Consider the following 11,305-nt stretch of genomic DNA (forward strand, 5'->3'; position numbering starts at 1 on the left):
TCTCTGATTGCTGATGATAATCAGGGAAGGCAGCAACAATTTCTTTAGCTTGAGTAACTGTAAGATGGAATTATTTAATAAGGGATTTACAATTTTGATGAAAACATTTGTGAAATAATTGATCAGTTTTCAAAGCCATATTGCAGCCAGCCAATTGGTCTGTAACTTCATTTCCTTCTGTTAAAGGTCCAGGTAAGCCTGAGTGTGATCTTATGTGAGTGATAAAAAGAGGGTGTGTTTGGGGCGCCTGGGTGGCTCAGTCGGTTGAGCGTCCGACTTCAGCTCAGGTCACGATCTCGCGGTCCGCGAGTTCGAGCCCCGCGTCGGGCTATGGGCTGATGGCTCAGAGCCTGGAGCCTGCTTCCGATTCTGTGTCTCCCTCTCTCTCTGCCCCTCCCCCATTCATGCTGTGTCTCTCTCTGTCTCAAAAATAAATAAACGTTAAAAAAAAATTAAAAAAAAAGAGGGTGTGTTTGTTAATCTTGCAGAGCTTCTAAAGTTGAAAATAAGAAGGAATCCTTTAATTCCCTAATAGAGGCCTGTTCTTTATTCTGCATCACATAAATTACACGTTGAGAATGTGCTACAATGTTCATAGATTGGTTAGGAAATTGTTGTAAAGCCATAATAGCGGCCTTCATTCTTGTCCTTTGAGTAGATGTTTGTCCTTTAGAGATTACTTTATGCTATAATTGGTCAAAACAAGCAATAGCAGATTTAGTAGTTTTTCCAGACCCAACTATAAAAACAGTGATTGCCTGTGAAATTCACTGTGGACATACTTTTTTTGGAGGATAAAAATACATTTAAAAGAGGTAATTGTATCAATTTGATGGCAGAGAGTATACAAGTTGGTTGACAACGTCTGCCATAGCATTTTGGAATTCCATAGTTTGAGTAAGAATCCATTGAAAACATTAATAAGACACCCAGGATATATGAAATAAGGATCATACCCTGTTAGCTGTTGGCAACAATATCTGTCCCTAAATAATAATTCTGTAATTTGTTGTAAATAGGGAGTGAGGGTTTTCTTAAATGAGTGGGAAGGAAAAGCCATTCTAAACTTTGAATTTCTTTTACAAGTTGGCCTAGAAGTTTTGTGGGCATATGGAGAGTAGGAAATATAAATAGATAAATGGAGTAACCTAACTGTTGGCGATGCAGTTGCCTGTTTTTAAATGCCTGTTCTATGATTATTTTTTCCTGATTCAGAGGTTAAACCATGAGGAGAGTCTAAAGCAGTGTCTACTTTTAAAATATTAAATAAATTATAAAGTTTTCCTGTAGTAATTCCCAAAGTGGGATGAATCCAATTAATAGCTCCTAAATTTTTTTGAAAATCACTTAAGGCATGTAAATGAGTAGTATCTAAGGAGATGCGTTGATATCGTATTGTCCGAGCAAGACTATACGTCCTAGATATTGCCAAGGCTCCTGCATTTGAACGTTTTCAGGAGATATTTGAAGCCCATGTTATTTTGCGGTAAGTTGTAAGTTTTGATATATTGTGAAAAGTACGGTCTGTGTAGGAGCAGCAGGAAGAATATCATCCATATAACGATAAACTAGACAGGATGGAAATTTTTACAAGTGGGCAGTAAGGCTTGTTGAACAAAATATTGACATATAGTTGGGCTATTAATCATTCCTTGAGGTTATACTTTCCATCAATATCTAGACAAAGGCTCTTGATTTTTAGTCAGAGGTACAGAAAAGGTAAAACTTTCCTTATCTTGTTAGGCTAAAGGTATGATAAAAAAGCAGTCCTTAATATCTATTACTATAATAGGCCATATTGAAGGAATAATAGCAGGGCTGGGCAAGCCTGGCTGTAACACCCTCATAGGTTGGATAATGGTGTTGACAGCCCTGAGGTCATGTAACAATCGCCAACTACCTGATTTTTTAGGAATTGTAAAAAATGGGTGTGTCCCAAGGACTGGTGGAAGGTTCAATATGACCAGCTTCTAATTGTTGCAAAACCAGATTTTTAGCTTGTTTTAATTGCTCTCTTTTAGGGACCACTGTTTAATCCAAATAGGCATGGAAGATTTCTATACCAGTGGAAAGGGAGGAATTTAACAGTGGTCCTTTTTAAAAAAAGACTGAATGACTACTTTCCATTGTTTAAGTCCCCTCTCCATAAAAACATAGGAACAGGTAGAGCAAAGGGTTGAATATAAACTGTTTGTACTTCTGGCCCAATGCATGTTAGGAGTCTTTTGGGTTTTAATGGAATGTTTGTGCCTCCCACTCCAGTAACAGGTAACAGCTCAGAGGCTAGGTCTTTTTTCCCATTGTTTAGGCCATTCATGGGAAGCTATGACAGAGATATCAGCTCCACTATCAATTAACCATGTAAATTGCTTTCCATTCGCAGTAAGTTAAAAAAAGATTTGTCATATTGAATGATCTGAGTCCAACATAATTCCTTGGATCTTGTGCTGCAGAATCTTTTATTTCCCCTTTGTTGTGTTAGGGGTAGTTGTGCTAATCCTGTTTGGGGTGGGGGGGTGAAGTTATGTAACCCACTAACCTTTATCATAATATGAATTTCTCCTGTATAATTTGAGTCAATGACTCCAGGTACTACAAAAATCCCCCTTTTTTGTTGGGTTAGATCTTCATAGAATAATCCCCACTGTGTTGGTGGGTAAGGGGCTATATAGCCCAGTGGGTATTGTATAGACATGATGTTGTTCCTTTAAAATTAATTCTGAGGTAGTGCCTAAATCCAATCCTGCACTTCCTGTGGTGGCTGCCCACAAGTCTGTAACCTGTCATTGGTCTGGTTTAAGAAAACCTGAGGAACAGGGTTCTGTATGGTGTTGCTCCATTTGGGATTGGGGAAAAGGGAGCTGATGCCCCTTTCCTCATTTCCTGAGAGGGGTCCTCCTTCCTTATCAAATTTAGGTCAGCAGTGATTTGCCCAATGTTTTCCCTTTCTAGATCTGGGAAAATCCCTATTGGATAACTTATTGGTTTGTCCCCTTGTTTGTTGGTGACAGTCCTTTTGCATGTGCCCTGCTCTTCCATGTTTAAAGCAGGCATGAGAGGCTGGAGATGACCTCATAATAGCCACACAAATTTGTGCTTCATGTGTTTCATTTGTCACATTTTGGCACACCCTAATGAATTCTGGAACACCTTTGGCTTGAGTAGATATGCCAGAGAGAATAGCCTGACAGTTTGCATTAGCATTTTCATAGGTCGATAGCAGCAGTAAAACTCGAGAAGCTTCTTCATTATCTATTTGCCTGGAAATACACTGTTATAATCTTTTCATGAAATCAACATAAGGCTCAGTGGCTCCCTGACATATAGTGGTGAAGGAACCTGTTTTTTGTTTTTGTGTCAGGGACTCGGGACCAGGCAGCAGCTGTAATTGTAGAGCATTGTTGGAATAACCTGTGATTGGCCTGAGCTTGGGCTTGAACCATGGTATAATGGCTGATGCCCTATAGCATTTCTACTCCTATTGGGATACCCATATGTCAATTGTGAATTGCCTGTGTGGCACAACCCCCTTGATATTCTAAAGTCCACAGAGCATGCTGAGTGGAATAAGTATGGTTTTTGTTAATGCCTTCTAATCCCAAGGGGTCATTTCATATCCACTTTCTATTGTTTCAATTATCCCCTTAGTAAAGGAGCTCTGGATACTGTTCCCAGCAAAACTTTGTTTCAATTTCTTAAAGACAGTAAAAAGGAGGCTGATGTCCAGCAGTGGTAATGACGGGGAATGTATGAAACTCCCCATCAGCACATCCCTCTTGTAAACACTGCTGCATAACTGATGGTTTATGTCCCTCCAGTATAGGTATTGGCTCTAAGCAATAAGGAGGAATAGGGACTGGAGGAGGGAAGTAGTCTTCCATGGTAGGAAGTGCCCTAGAAGAGGTGGGTGTTAGGCTTTCTTTCTTAAATTTTTCCTTCTCTGGAGATACATGTAATGTGGACATAACACTGTAAGGACTAAACTCCAGGTCACTAAAATGGAAGCAGGAAATTTCTCTCCTTTTTCATGTTTTCTTTTTAAAAATTTTCCCACTTGTTCCCATAGATCTAAATCAACTTTACCATGGTGGGAAACCGGGGACAAGCATCTTGGATTGTTCATAACAATTTACTTAATTGATCTTTTTTAATAGCACAATCAGTCACCTTTAAAAGCTGCTGTAAAGTTTTTAGATATAATAGCTGTTCCTTTGACATTTTGGGGGGCCCACGGTAAAGAAAGAGAAAAGAAGTACTGTCAGTGAAAACTAGACACTTTGGCAGATATCCCAAGTGGGTACTGCTGTTCGTTACCAGGATGAGGTCTATCTGAAACCCGGACGGTTTCACTTTCTTCTGCTTAACATAGAATCTGCCGCCTGAAAACTTCCCCTCTCTCAAAGCTATTATTGTCACATCAGGGTCACCAATTGTGGGTTCAGCTTTGGCTTTATCCATCAAAGCCAATGGCAGCAAAAAGGATAATTCAAGACTCCACAAGTCAAGAGAGGTGAGAGGGAGGCTAAGGGAAGTCTCCTAGAGTTTCTCTCAAGCTCCTATAATTATTAAGCATACATTATAGGGAAAACATTGCAATATCTCAGTGGCTATGTGCCACTAAGGATGTATAGAAAGCATGCAAAAAACTTAGGCATTCCCAAGACTACAAAAGAGTAGATGCAGGAAGCAGGGTTGAGAACAAGATAAGATATTCCATAGATAACATGGTCTATGGAATTCATGAGCACAGGTAGGACCCAAACCCCAAATACGCATTAACTAGATACTGGTCAGCTGTTTTCAATAGGGCCAGAAAGCAGTGTAATGCGTTCCCCATAATCTCCTTAACCAGGACATAGCTATTTGATTTGCCACAAATATCTTTCTGTTACTGTTTTATAATTCAATTCTATTGTGACCAAGGAACATTGCTTTATGATTTCACTAATTTGTAATTAATTAAAATTTTATTGCTCAATTCATGGCTATGTCATGTGAACTTAAAACAAATCTGTGTTCTTCTCTTGGGAGTAACATTTCTACAACATTTCCGTTTACTTGATCTATTGATTACAAAGGAACTTTGCAATTTCCAAAAACAATTTGGGATTTTCAAATTTTTCTATTTAGTTCTATTATGTATTTTAAATCTTCATAATTCAGTACATGCATCTTTAGGATTCTTATATCCTCTGAGTGACTTGACTTATTATTTTTAGTAAATACCCTTTTTCTTATAGCAATATTTTTTTTTATTAAACAATTTTTTTTCAACGTTTATTTATTTTTGGGACAGAGAGAGACAGAGCATGAACGGGGGAGGGGCAGAGAGAGAGGGAGACACAGAATCAGAAACAGGCTCCAGGCTCTGAGCCATCAGCCCAGAGCCCGACGCGGGGCTCGAACTCACGGACTGCGAGATCGTGACCTGGCTGAAGTCGGACGCTTAACCGACTGCGCCACCCAGGCGCCCCCCTTCTAGCAATATTTTTGCCTGAAGTCTAATTTGTCTGATATTAATAAAACCACTCCATTTATATATAAATCATCTTTGCATGATATTATATTTCTTCATCCTTTTATATTGAAACAATGTATGTTTTTATCTTTAAAGTGCATGTCTTAAGTCATATCATTTGTCCTTTTTATTTTTTTTTATTTTTTTTTTTCGTTTTTATTTATTTTTGGGACAGAGAGAGACAGAGCATGAACAGGGGAGGGGCAGAGAGAGAGGGAGACACAGAATCGGAAACAGGCTCCAGGCTCCGAGCCATCAGCCCAGAGCCTGACGCGGGGCTCGAACTCACGGACCGTGAGATCGTGACCTGGTTGAAGCCGGACGCTTAACCGACTGCGCCACCCAGGCGCCCCTCATTTGTCCTTTTTAAAAATCATTGCGACCACCTCCATATTTTAATTGGAATGTTTAGACTATCTTTAATGCATTATTAATATAGTTGGGTTTAAAACTACCGCTATGTTTTTCTCTACATGTCCTATGTATTTTGCTCTGTGGTTTACGATATGTACATTTACTTCATTGTCTACATTCAAGTACCACTTAATGTATGAGATCTTTATGAAAACATGCTTCCCACTTCATATGTTATAAATAGCACAACAGTTTGATTCCATTTATACTTTGGTTCTTCTAAAGAACCAAAATTTGGGGTGTCTCAGAGGCTCAGTTAGTTAAGCATCCAACTCTTAGTTTTAGCTCAGGTCATGATCTCACCGTTCATGAGTTCAAGCCCCATGTCAGGTTCTGCATTCTGGAGCTTCTGGGGATTGTCTCTCTCTCCCTCTCTCTCTCTCTCTGATGCCCCCTCACACTCAAAATAAATAAATAAACTTAAAACAATACAGAAAAAAAATTGAGAAAAGCTGTGCTGTATTTACTCTTGTACTTACAATTTCTGTAGCTCTTCTTCTTACAAATAGAAATACAAATTTCTATTGGGTATCATTTCCTTTTCTTTGAAGAGATTCTTTTAACATTTTAGTAGTGAAAATTTGGTGACTGCAAATTATCTCAGTGTATTTTTGTCTGAAAAGATATTTTACTCTCATATTTGAAGGCTATTTTCACTGGATATAGAATTATTGTTTTACAGTTTTCTGTCTTTCAATGCTTTGATGGTATCATTCACTTTCTTCTGGGTTGCAAAGATTCTGATCAGGACTTGGCTATTCTGATTTTTATCCTTTTGGATATATCTTTACCAGAAAAAAATGTCAAAGCAAGGGCCAATTACCTATAGGTTAGATTACTGGATATTTTTTCATGCATCCCTGAAAACAACACCATTTTCAGTCTCTTCCTATCTGTGCTTCAATTTGGACAACTTCTATTGCTGTGTCTTGAAATTCACTGAATTTTATTCTGGAGTGTCTTAACTGATTTAAGCCCATTTTGTGTATGTTTGTTTCAGATATTGTATTTTTCATCGCTAAAAGTCTTATTTTATTTTTTCCTATTTTGTTCTTTCTCCCCTTATTGTGTTTATGTTTTGTTTTTATCTTTGAGCATGTTTATAATACTTACTGTAAAATCCCACTGTGCTTGTGATTTCAGGTTCTGCTGTTATTGAGTGGTCTTTTTCCAATGTATAGTCATATTTTTCTTCTTTACCAATCTATTAATTTTGATGGAATATTAGCTATTGTAATTTTACATTGTTGAGTTATAGCTTTGTTATTCATTATCTCTTTAAAATATTTGACTTTTTATGGCAGGGAATTAAGTTACTTGTGCAACAGTTTGACGCTTTTGAGTTCTTCTATCTTAAAATTTTAAGAGTGCTTCTAGGTAGTCTTTACTGCTAGTTTAGACCTAGGGCATGACATTCTTTTGGTCTCTACTAACTGCCTTCCCTGTCTGTTCAGTTAGGCCTATACAATCTTCATAGTCAAAGTTTGAAAATCTTCTCAGTCCCTGTGTGCTCTTCAGTTTACAGCTTCTCAATTATTTTACTTACCTCAAGTTGTTTCACTCTATGCACGTGTAGCGTAATACTCAGTGACAGGAACATGTGGAGCTATTTGCTATGAACCTGCCACCTTTCCAGTACAGGACTCTTCAAATTCCAGCCACGGCAATCTGCTGAACTTTGATTTCTGTCTCCTCTTCCACATTCTGCTTACGTTCTTCTACCATATACCCTCATTTGGAAAATGCTTCTCAATATAGAGTGATCAAAGTTATCATCTCTTTTGTTTCTGTTATCCCTTGAATCTTAATTCTGTGCTGCACTTGGAACAATTTATTTAAAAAAACGTGATTTCATATATATTGTCCAGTTTTCTAGTTGTTTATTTTAGGAGGACAAGTGTGGTTCTAGTTAATCCATCATAGCTAGAAACAGAAGTTTCTCATATGCTTTTGATTTGCGTTGGAGTTTCTTACAGTGGAGAAAACATCATCTTTCAAAGTTGAAGCTCAAGTCTCTACAGTAAGATACCTTTTTACAAGTTTTGATGATACTATTTGGAAATGAAAAATGCCTATATAAAATATTAAATTTATAATTATAGTCAACAACGAAAGTGAAGAGGAAGTAATTTGTCTTTTTTTTAAGTTTATTTATTTTTAAGAGAGAGAGAGAGAAAGAACATGAGTGAGGGAGGGGCAGAGAGAAAGGGAGAGAGAAAATCCCAAGCAGGCTCTGAGCTGTCAGCTTAACTGACTGACACACACAGGCAGCCCAAGAAGAGAGTACTTTTTTTTTTCATCTTTCTAAAATTCACATCCAAGTAAGTTAACATATAGTGTAATAATGATTTCATAAATATAATTTAGTGATTCATCACTTATCACCCAGTGCTCATCCCAACAAGTGTTCCCTTATTTCCACTTGCCCATTTAGCACATTCCCCCATCCTAAACCCCTCCAGGTACTCGGTTTATTTTCTGTATTTAAGAGTCTCTTATGGTTTGTCTCCCTGTTTTTATATTATTTTTGCTTCCCTTACATTATGTTTATCTGTTTGTATCTTAAATTCCACAAGTGAGTGAAATAATATCATATTTATCTTTCTCTTACTGACTTATTTAGCTTAGCTTTATACACTCTAGTTCTACCAACGTCATTGCAAATGGCAAGATTTTGTTTTTGATTGCCAAATAATATTTCATTGCATTCATCATCAATGGACATTTGGACTCTTTCCATAATTTGGCTATTGTAGATAGTGCTATATAAACATTAGGATGCATGTACCTCTTTGAAACAGCACTCCTGTATCCTTTGGATAAATAACTAGTGGCTCAATTGCTGGGTCATAGGGTAGTTATATTTTTAATTTTTTGAGGAACCTCCATACTGTTCCAGAGTGGCTGCATTAGTTTGCATTCCCACCAGCAATGCAAAAGGGTTCCTCTTTCTCTGCATCTATGCCAACATCTGTTGTCTCCTGAATTGTTAATTTTAGCCATTCTGACGGTTGTGAGGTGGTGTCTCATTGTGGTTTTGATTTGTATTTCCCTGAGGATGAGTGATGTTGAGCATTTTTTAATGTGTCTGTTAGCCATCTGGATGTCTTCTTTGGAAAATTGTCTATTCATGTCTTTTGCCCATTTCTTCACTGGATTATTTGTTGTTGTGTGTTAAATTTGATAAGTTCTTTATAGATTTTGGATACTAACCCTTTACCTGATATGTCATTTGCAAATACCTTCTCCCATTCTGTCAGATGCCTTTTAGTTTAGCTGATTGTTTTCTTTGCTGTGCAGAAGCTTTTTATCTTCGTGAGGTCCCAATAGTTCATTTTGCTTTTGTTTCCCTGACCTCCAGAAACATGTCAAGTAAGAAGGTACTGCAGCCAAGGGGAAACAGGTTATTGCCTGTTTTCTCCTCTAGGATTTTGATAGCTTCCTGTCTTACATTCAGGTCTTTCATCCATTTTGAGTTTACTTTTGTGTATGGTGTAAGAAAGTGGTCCAGGTTCATTTTTCTGCATGTTGCTGTCCAGTTTTCCCAACACCATTTGCTGAAGACTGAATTTGTCCGTTGGATATTCTTTCATATTACATTAAAGATTAGTTGGCTATACATTTATAGTTCCATTGCTGGGTTTTCTATTCCGTTCCATTGATCTATATGTCTGTTTTTGTGCCAGTACCATACTGTATCGATGATTATAGCTTTGTAATACAGCTTGAAGTCTGGGATTGTGATGTCTCCAGCTTTGGTTTTCTTTTTTATGATTGCTTTGGCTATTTGGGGTCTTTTCTGGTTCCATACAAATTTTGGGATTGTTTGTTCTATCTCTGTGAAGAATGTTGGTGTTATTTTGATAGGGATTGCCTTGAATATGTAGATTTTTGGGGGGGTATATTGACATTTAGACAATATTGTTCTTCTAATCCATAAGCATGGAATATTTTTCCATTTTCAATTTCTTTTATGAACTTTCTATAGTTTTCAGTGTATAGATTTTTCACATCTTTGGGTAGGTTTAGTCCTAGGCAGTTTATGGTTTTGGGTGCAATTGTAAATGGGAACAATTCCTTGATTATTCTTTCTGCTGAATCATTATTGGTGTATAGAAATGCAACCAATTTATGTATATTGATTATGTGTCCTGCAAATTTGCTGGATTCATGAATCAGTTCTAGCAGTTTTTTGGTGAAGACTTTTGGGTTTTTCATATAGAGTATCATGTTGTCTGTGAAAAGTGAAAGTTTAGCTCCCTCCTTGCCTATTTGGATTATTTTCTTTATGTTGTCTGACTGCTGAGGAGAGGAATTCTAACACTATGTTGAATAACAGTGGTGAGAGTAGGCCAGAGGTGGAGAGTCATGTTCCTGACCTTAGGGGGAGTACTCTGTTTTTCCACATTGAGGATGATATTAGTGGTGGGTTTTTGTATATGGCTTTTATGATCTTGAAGTATGATCCTTCTGTCCAAACTTTCTTGAACGTTTTTATTGAGAAAGGATGCTGTATTTTGTCAAATGCTTTCTCTGCATCTATTGAGAGGATCATGTGGTTCTTACCGTTTCTTTTATTAATGTGATGTATCACATTGTTTGATTTGTGGATATTTTTTTTATTTTTAAAATATGAAATTTATTGTCAAATTGGTTTCCATACAACACCCAGTGCTCATCCCAAAAGATGCCCTTTTCAATGCCCATCACCTACCCTTCCCTCCCTCCCACGCCGCCATCAACCCTCAGTTTGTTCTCACTTTTTAAGAGTCTCTTATGATTTGGCTCTCTCCCTCTGTAACCTCTTTTTTTTCCTTCCCCTCCCCCAAGGGTTTCTGTTAAGTTTCTCAGGATCCACATAAGAGTAAAAATATATGGTATTTGTCTTTCTCTGTATGGCTTATTTAACTTAGCATCACACTCTCCTGTTCCATCCACGATGCTACAAAGGGCCATATTTCATTCTTTCTCATTACCACGTAGTGCTCCATTGTGTATATAAACCACAATTTCTTTATCCATTCATCAGTTGATGGACATTTAGGCTTTTTCCACAATTTGGCGACTGTTGAGAGTGCTGCCAGCAACATTGGGGTACAAGAACCCCTATGCATCAGTACTCCTGTATCCCTTGGGTAAATTCCTAGCAGTGCTACTGGTGGGTCATAGGGTAGGTCTATTTTTAATTTTTTGAGGAACCTCCACACTGTTTTCCAGAGTGGCTGCACCAATTTGCATTCCCACCAACAGTGCAAGAGGGTTCCCGTTTCTCCACATACTCTCCAGCATCTATATTCTCCTGATTTGTTCATTTTGGCCACTCTGACTGGCGTGAGGTGACATCTGAGTGTGGTTTTGATTTGTATTTCCCTG

The sequence above is a fragment of the Herpailurus yagouaroundi genome, unplaced genomic scaffold (genome assembly GCF_014898765.1).
Source record: "Herpailurus yagouaroundi ecotype Mexico unplaced genomic scaffold, PumYag 67555, whole genome shotgun sequence".
NCBI lineage: Eukaryota > Metazoa > Chordata > Mammalia > Carnivora > Felidae > Herpailurus > Herpailurus yagouaroundi.